Genomic DNA, 9201 nt, shown 5'->3' on the forward strand with positions numbered 1-9201 from the left:
TGTTAAACCTTTAAAAGGGCTTCTACTGCTTTGGTTTTCGTTGTATATGCTGTCAGACAATGATACAAATAATTATTTATAGACATACGACGACTACTGTCTCTGTATACTGTTTCATTGTCTGGTTATTTTCTAGTAAACTAAATAAGCAAGTGAGTTGTTTTGTTTCGTTCGTTAAAAACATATAATAAATATTCGTGTAGTGACTGTCAAATATATTCTGTTGGTATAGTGTGACGACAGGACTCGAGATAAATCACATTTTGTTTGTTTCTTTTGAATTTCTCACAAAAATAATGATAGGCCCATTTTCTTTGAGTTGATTGATGTTACATGATTTATTCTTTCATAATGACTTATCTTTATATGACCATGTAAAACGCGATGCCGTGTCGGAAATGATCAAAGTATAATTTGCCAAGGTAAGGATATTACTGGGTTGAGTTAAAGCTTACAAAGATTAGATCAAATTAATAAGTAATGCTTAGTAATGTCTTGCCTATGATAATATACGAGCCTGCCGTCGAACAAACGATTGTGCGATACGATTTAGATTAAGATTATCTTCACAAAATTCTGTACCTTTCAAGTTTAAATCGCAAAAAGTTTAATTGTTTGTTAAACGTTTTCTGTTTCCATTTTCTTTCTTTCTTCTTCTTCTTCTTCTTCTTCTTCTTCTTCTTCTTCTTCTTCTCCTTACCCTTTTCCTTCTCATTCTCCTTCTTCTTCTTCTTCTTCTTCTTTCCTTCTTCTTCCTCTTCTTCTTCTCATTCTTTGTCTTCCTCTTCTTCCTGTTATCTCCTTTACAGCATGAAAAGCTGATATGGAAGTTATCGGAGGAGTGCAATTAGTTGAAACATTTAGGCCTAGCATTACTACTTTACACTGTGACGAATTAAAGTCTCATACTTTTAGTGATAAAACGTAATTTTCATTAATTTATTTATTTCTGTTAGGTAAAAAATGAAATTAAAGATATTGCAACGCTGTGCCTTGATATTATAGTGTATTACTTCAATTTGTGAAACATTGTTGCCAGTATTTATAAGAATGAACAAATTTAATTCCAGTTTAGAAATTATACTTGGTGAATTGAGTCATCCCACCGGTTGTAAAGCCCAAGTGTGGGCGTATATGTTATTTCGATGATGTAATCTTATGATTGAGCATAAGTTATGAATTCATGAAATCCGCTTTCATTTTCATTACTCTGACATACTAATTCAGTTTTTTTAATTTTGTGTTTCAGAATCACGTGATGTAGATAGAATGATAATGTGGTGGACACTTTGTGCTCTGTAAAGTAATACACTTTAGCAAAGTATAAATAAGCCCGCTTTTACGGGCCAATATAACGAATGATGTCATCAACACGGGGCAATACATTAGTCGTATGAAATATCATACTTGTAGATTATTATGTAATGAATATTCACTTTCATTGTGAGAGTACAGTTATTCAAGAAATAAATTATTGATTTCCTCACGACTCTCAAGTCAATGTATCGGAGTGTCATGTATCAATGATTATGATTGTATATTGAGAAAACCCATCGCATGATAACAGTACTAATGCACAGGGAATATGTGTGGGGGAGGGAGGAAGAATTGCCCACCCCCCCCCCTCCCCCCACTAAAAAAAAAGTACCACCGCTAACGTCAACGTTATAGTTATTTGTTTTTCAGCACGTTTTGAAACTTATGTGTGTGCGTGTAATTGTGTTTTTACAGACGTGTATCAATCAGATATGATTATTTACGTCTGGGGACCGACCTTTAACGTCACCATCCGAAAGAGCCCCTCCCCTCCTTATAAAATACCCTGGCACCGCCACTGTTTCGCGTTTAGTTTCGATAGATTCAGTCGGCTGGTATGAAAATTCTTTCCAAATGTGACCTGAACATTATTGAGCAGTGCATAACACGATCATTGTACTTCATGGTCAATGTGTCCTATTATCAAGAATATACACCTGTTCTGTTGCTTGGAACGAGTCAAGGTGGAAGAAATCCAAGGTCATAAATTCAACATCTGTGTTTAATATAAGTACAGTAGCTGGAGTCATTGGCGTGGCCTAACATAGGCCAAACTATTGAATATGATTGGCTTCTATAGTGTTAGATATTGGGAACAAGGTTATCCAATGAAAGGACGGTGTTATCTTTCTTTCACATTGTCTCACCCTTTCCTTTTTTCTTTCATTCATTTATTCATTCATTCTTTCTTTCTTGCTATCTTTCTATCCATCTCTATATCTTTATTTCTTTCCTTTTTTTCTCTTTTTGTTGCGTAATTTGTCGCAATTAGTGTGTTTGGGGGAGAAGAGGGGGGGGGGGTGTCCATGTTGTTATGATTATTGCCGATCGAGCGACAGAAATCCTCATTTAAAAATGCAAGCGAAGATAATTTTTTTTGTAAAGACGTCGTTTGTAGAAGTGATGTAAAGGCAATCGAAAATTAACGCAGGGTTCATGTCAAACTGTGTAGGTATAAGTAAGACGTGATTTTTACTGATATTTATTGATGACTTGATGTTATATACTCACCATTGTAATTTACAGTCAAATCTGTCTTAGTGGCCACCTCTGTATAAAAGTCACCTGTCTATAGTGACCATGCGTCTTGTCTCTCCTTCGAGAGAGAAATGTGTGTAGAACATGGCTATTAAGGCTACTTTTAGACAGTGGTAACTGATTATGTTTCCCTTGGTGGCCTCAATAGACAGGTTCGACTGTAATTCCATTATATTTGATCGCATTGTTCTTCTAGTTGAATTGTGGGTCTGACTATGAATATACATGTTTTGTGCAGTATCTTTCTCTGTAGCAAGCAATGGAAGCATATTTTTGCACATTTTGCATATTTTGCAACTATTGCGGAAAAGAAATGAAATGTGTGCCATAACGAAGACTATCTTGTTCGAAACTGAAATAACATACTAGAGGTCAAAAGTAGTGGCATTGATTCTTTTTTTTAAACTTCCATATCCGTATTCCTCAAGCCACTGAACAAACTTTTCATCTTTTAAATGCACGAGTAAGTTTTAAAGGCATTCAGGAGATCATAGCTACATTAAACTGAATTGCTAATTCGAAGGTGACATAATATAGTGACGTGTAGGTCAGTAGAAGTGTTGGGAAGAGTCTAACTTGAATTCGGTGCATAATATGCAGCCACATTTAATAAATTCAATCTAACCTTTTTTTTAGGGGGTGACTATACATTATCTGCAAAGTGTATAAATACAGGGTAAGTCATTTCTAAATTATGTATTCCTTTTAAGGGCGTGGTATGAGCTTTGGACAAATTTTCCGAAAAGAAAACAAATGCCAATAAGAACTGCAGTTCATTTGAACATCATTGCCGAGAGCAGTTATGAATAATTGTCAACAAACAATAAATGTGGAGAGTGATTTGAGTTATAACGCAAGTTGCAGTCGTCGCCACATAAAGTAGAATGTTATTTTGTCACGTAATATGAAGTCGGGTTGGTGTAAGCTCAAAAGCTCAAACGTAACACAGCTTGAATAAGATATACAGCAATCGTAACGACTCTCAAGAATTCAATATATTTCAATACCCTTTTGTATCGCCTACACAGATAGCACGCGGATTTTGGAATTGCCTTACGTTGATTTTTCGAAAGTCTTTGCGATCGTTGTTTTGTATGTATGTATGTATGTATGTATGTATGTATGTATGTTTGTATGTATGTATGTATGTATGTGTATCACGAAGAATATGTTTGTAATCGTCTTTGTTTATAAATTATGTATGTGCCTTTTTATTGAATGTAAAACATTATTTGATCACTATGTGAACATTTTGATGATGAATCATGTCGAATTATTGGTATTATTAAATTGATCAAAAATACACCTCGTTCCTCTCACTGTCTGTCTGATGTTATTTATGATAAATCGGGTTTTACCCAGTGCTTGGTTTATGACATAATCCTGGTTTGGACAAGATCTTTAATAGCTTTGCAAATTTGGTACTGGATATAAAGAACAATACCATGGTCCGCATGGGACGGGGACTCGTATGGTTAGTTTGCTGAAGGCTCATAATTTTGAACAGACAACATTTTTTATACCAGGGCGTTCATTGCTTTCAAAAAGAAATGTATTAAGATTCATAATCAAACTATGGCCAACGTGGCACATCCATAGGCTTGCAAAAGATGTGCGTGTGTGGAGGGCTGGTAAGCTATATATATATAGTCTCCGCCCCTGTGCTTAATATTCCACTGCCCATATTATAAACAATATCAAAGGGCTAAATGTATTGACGTTTCTTCAAGAATTGAAATTAAATCAACTTTTACTACGTACGTCCACGCCCCACATGATTTAAAGGCAAACAAATGCCGTAACCATTGAATACATTTGCACACACACAAAAATAAAGTGTCTTTTGTAGATTGAAAGGACTGCGCCCCTGCTGCAAGTGAACTTGTGGTGATGGTACGTGACTATCTACGTCACCGTTTTGATTTTTTTTTTAGTACTGCATATAAAGTAGAAAAGTAAAATTACCTTTAATTCCTTTAGCTAGGCCCAATCCAATAATAAATCATTCTACTAAATGTATAGATGTCTGCGTTGTAGCTATGACAACACCTTCGTGTGTACACAGTTTCCCACAGCACATCTCAATCACTCTTGAATAACTTGTATAACCCAGGGAGAGGAAATCTAGCCGTTCAAAAATACAGTTCTTGTGTGAATAAACTGTTGTAATTAAAATATCCCCCAGACATTTATTTTCAAGGTAACCACGTCTTAAACTTGATTAAGTGTTGATAAAAGATTTGGTATATAAATATTATGTGGATACACCAACGAGGATAAAGACGAGTTCTGGGGCGAATGCCCTTTTTGGGTAATCACACTTTTATTTCTCCAGAAATAAACGCATTATCCAGCTGTAGAAATGCAGTTCACATCCTCTTCTGCTGTTTTTGATATCTCTGAGAATAACTTGATGCACAAATCAGAACACTTTTTACTCACCACATCCATGGCTTTCCTGTCATCAACACTTTAAATCACTTTCATTACACAGGGACTTTGGGAACGAAACATCCCCCAAATACACATTACGGTATTCTTGTCATTATTTGCAGCGGAGTCTGATGAATTAAAAATTTCAACAAACAAAATCAGTAGCAGTTATGAATTAGGACTAGAAAAGGAGAGGCGAACGTCCTATTGGTTTTGCTTCATTGTATCCTAGGAAATTGAGAAATAAATGTAGTTAGCCGTTTTTTTCTTGTGATGCTATTTTTTCAGAAGAGGTATGGTCCAGCGAAATTCAAACTTAAAGGCACACTGCCATACTTGTAGCTTCTTGCTCCCTCTATATAGAAAACTTCCCCAATCGGTGCCTGTTGGTCCCCCATGATCCTCTTTTCTTTCGTTAAATGAGAGCTGAGTTAATGAGATAGCCACCTGTCACAGTGACCTTAATGGCTCTCTGTGTGGTCTAATCCCTTCTGGCCCAGTAGTGGTGACGGTCTTTAAATTGTATTATAACTACATTGTATTTCAAATAATGGAAAGCCCATTCAATCACGAAACATTGGTATGTAAACTTGAAATGAGGAACAAACGATGACTTTATTCAGTACTCTTATCCTGAATCATAGTCATATCAATGGAAAACTCATGGACAGATTTGTTATTTTGGTAATTTCACACGTTTTATTATCATCAATAATAAGTAAAGTAATGCCATCATCAATTCTCAACAAATAATGGATGTATAACATCACTTTTGCAAACATATATAATGCTCTCATAAGCCATCGCTTATATTCAATATACATGGTTAAGTGATAATCATGAATCATAAGATAATGAGACAGAGGATAATATTAGAAAAGAGATAAAGAGAGAGAGAGGGGGGAAGGGAAGTAGGGAGAAAGAAGGAGGGTGTGAAGGAGAGAGAGAGAGGGGGGGGGGGGGGGGAGGGAGAGAGAGAGAGAGAGAGAGAGGGAGAGAGAGAGGGGAAGGAGAAGGAGGAGGAGAAGAATATGAGAGAAATTGAGATTGTGGTGATATCATAATATCATTTTAATACAATACACAGCACTACATTTCTTGAAGATACCTCCAAATTCAATACAGAAGTATATTATGGGAATATAATTCGTTCAATCACTCCTTATGAAACTTTGTGCAATCACAAATGGCAACAACGAGAAAAATTGTCTATAGATATATCCTTAATTTTCACTTTCAGTAGAACTCGTTGTCAAAATTTCATAAATCAAACATGCAATACAAATAGTTTATTTCAATTTGGCACACTACTTGAGTATAGATATTGTGAACTATCATCAGATATCAAATTTCAATGCATTAAATTAATCTAATACTTTTTATTCAATTTTTATATTGTAAAGGTTTACTGACCATGCAAGGTTTTCTTTTACAAATTTTCAAATAAATACTAAATTCACTTTCTTTTAATTACAATTATGAACAAAAGCTAAACAGAAAATACAAAGTCATTGATAGATTAAATAATCAAAAATTGCCTTATCTTCTAATTTCTATCCTATTTCAGTAATGAGCATGGCTCCCTTAGAATCATTATGATTAAAAGTTGAATAAATGGACAATTCAACAGATTAAATTACAACTACAATATACTGATTGGCAAGTGTCGACTATCTATATTGAGTGGTAGCATGTGTATCATTTTCTAAACATATCATCAATAAAACAAAAACATCTGTCGAATGATGTACGCCTATCATTTACTTGCATATAAACTACTACACAACTAGATTTGACGGATCAAAAAGAATGCATAGCAGAAATAATACAACAACGGTAAATTGAAAAATAAAATAGCAGGAGAAAACTGATTGGCGGCGATACAACATTCATTAAAATATAGTGAGACAAATGAAGTTCTTGTGACCAATACTGTACAAATTAGATGAAGAAAACAAAATGGCTGCAAGAAAATAAAATACACATGGAAAATGAAAAGGGGGAGGGAAGGGACAGAAGAAGAAAGGAACTTCCTCTACATAAAGTGAGTATAGGGTTATTGAATTCTAAAGATAAAGAAGGAAAATGCTTATACAGTGAAATTATTGCATGGAAAAGCACCAACAAGACGTGTGGTCACTGAGCACAATCTTTACTCAATGTTTTGTTTGGAACCTTTGTCTTATCAATTTACACACATATAAAGTCTACTTGATCATCAAATAGAGCATGAACTTTTATTATATCACTACATACACAGTCTGCACCAATATACTAGCGAGTGGTGAAGACTTAGTAGCACTATAAAAGATGTATGCAACGGACATACAACATTGTTAACCATTGCATTTTACTGATGTAAACATTAAAGGAACAATTGCCTATAAATAAACAAAGGTACAGTTTTATAGGTAAAGTTATCAAGTAGGTGGAATTGCAGTGCTTCTAAAAACTAAGCATCAAATAACATGAACATGAACAAATATATGTTGGAAAATAAACAACATTTGGCAAACATAACTATAAATAGAGAGGCTGACAAAATGTACACAATTTGCATTACATAATAGTAAATCTACATTTTAAAATGCATACTTGGCAATCTAATGAAAGTTGGGCATACTATAATTACAGAGTGCATGATTAAAGAATAGTGCTTCTTGCTGATTTACATTAGTCACCTGAAGGAATTCTTCATGATTTGCAATATGGAGATTTTCAATCATCCTGTGCACCATTGATAATATCGTTGGGACATTTTTTTTACCCGTTGAGTGCTATACCTCGTCTCATTCCCAAAAGGTTGTTATAGGAACCACAGGGTCCGAGGTCCACATAGCCAATAAGTTAACTAGCAGTTGGATGAAGATAGTTTGATGTTGCAAAGTCGTTAACATACATTGATTCTTAAAGACAACAAGGATAGGGAAAACCCCCACTGCATTCGCTAAACATACAACAGAGACACCTATTTGAATTTGTATTATGATGTGATTATCAATTTAGATTAGATGAGTAGGCAATTATCATCATATTTGCAGCCTGCTTGTGTTCGTCATACTGGGAAGTGAGTTTGTTTATATGAAACAAATACTGCACAGTATATCATTAACATATTCAGTACCAATGTTCACAAATAAGGGGAATTGATAAACTACCGGTAGTCAATACCACAAGTGGTATACATGTACATGGGATCATTACAAGACCTGAAACAAGGAAATACAATAATTGGATTTACACATAACATCCATGCACTCATAAAAAGATGTACTGAAATACATGTTACCATTACAAGGCACTAGTACAGAAACATTCCTTTAGTTCAAGTACTGAGAGAGATTACTTATCAAAAGCAAAGTGACAACGAGATGTACAGGGAATGTTACATGAAGAGTAAACATAATTCCATCATCAAAAGGGGAAGTAAACCACGGCATCAAGTTACTTTAATGCTTAGTAAAAGCATTAAAGAGGAAATAGAACTTTATGAAGCTTTGTTATGAAATAAATAAAGACCTGCTTGGAGGAAGGTGAACAAAGTTGATGATTTGTGTTTGATTGATCCAAGTTATCAAACTTCATAACTGTGTTATCTTATATCACATTTTCATTTCCATTCAATTCAATTCTCTGCCCTTTAAAGGTACTATGTCCCATTTGCAGGCCCAAAAACTGAAAAAGTTAAATTCCAACTGCATTTGAAAGATAATACTAATTTAGAACTTCCCTAAAAAAGGTGGGGCTTGAAAATATCTTGAAGTGGGAAAATAACGACTATTAGTTGTCAAATCGACTTTAGGGCTATAGAGCCCAAAAGTAATAGTCTTGATTTTCAGACCATTGAACCGAATGGTCATACGTTTTATGCTGCGCAAAGATTCAGTCAGTTCATATTTGGCCATCACAAGAAGTAGGTTATTGATGTAGACAAATGCTCATGTACCCTTTACATCTCATTTTATGTATGTTATTACCAAAGAAGAAACAAAAGCCAGTCAGTCACTCATTAGTGTCTGACAGTGAAGTCTAGCAAGTAAACAGGTTTCCTTGCATAATTTGAATATTAGGACTTTGCTAATGTTTAAATTTCACAGATAGGACATACATGACATATTCATAATTCCTTCAAAGTTCTACAGAATTTGAGGTTGGCTGCAAAAGGGACATAGTACCTTTAAGACAGACACCTCG

This window comes from Strongylocentrotus purpuratus, unplaced genomic scaffold (genome assembly GCF_000002235.5).
Source record: "Strongylocentrotus purpuratus isolate Spur 01 unplaced genomic scaffold, Spur_5.0 spur5_scaffold_3, whole genome shotgun sequence".
NCBI lineage: Eukaryota > Metazoa > Echinodermata > Echinoidea > Camarodonta > Strongylocentrotidae > Strongylocentrotus > Strongylocentrotus purpuratus.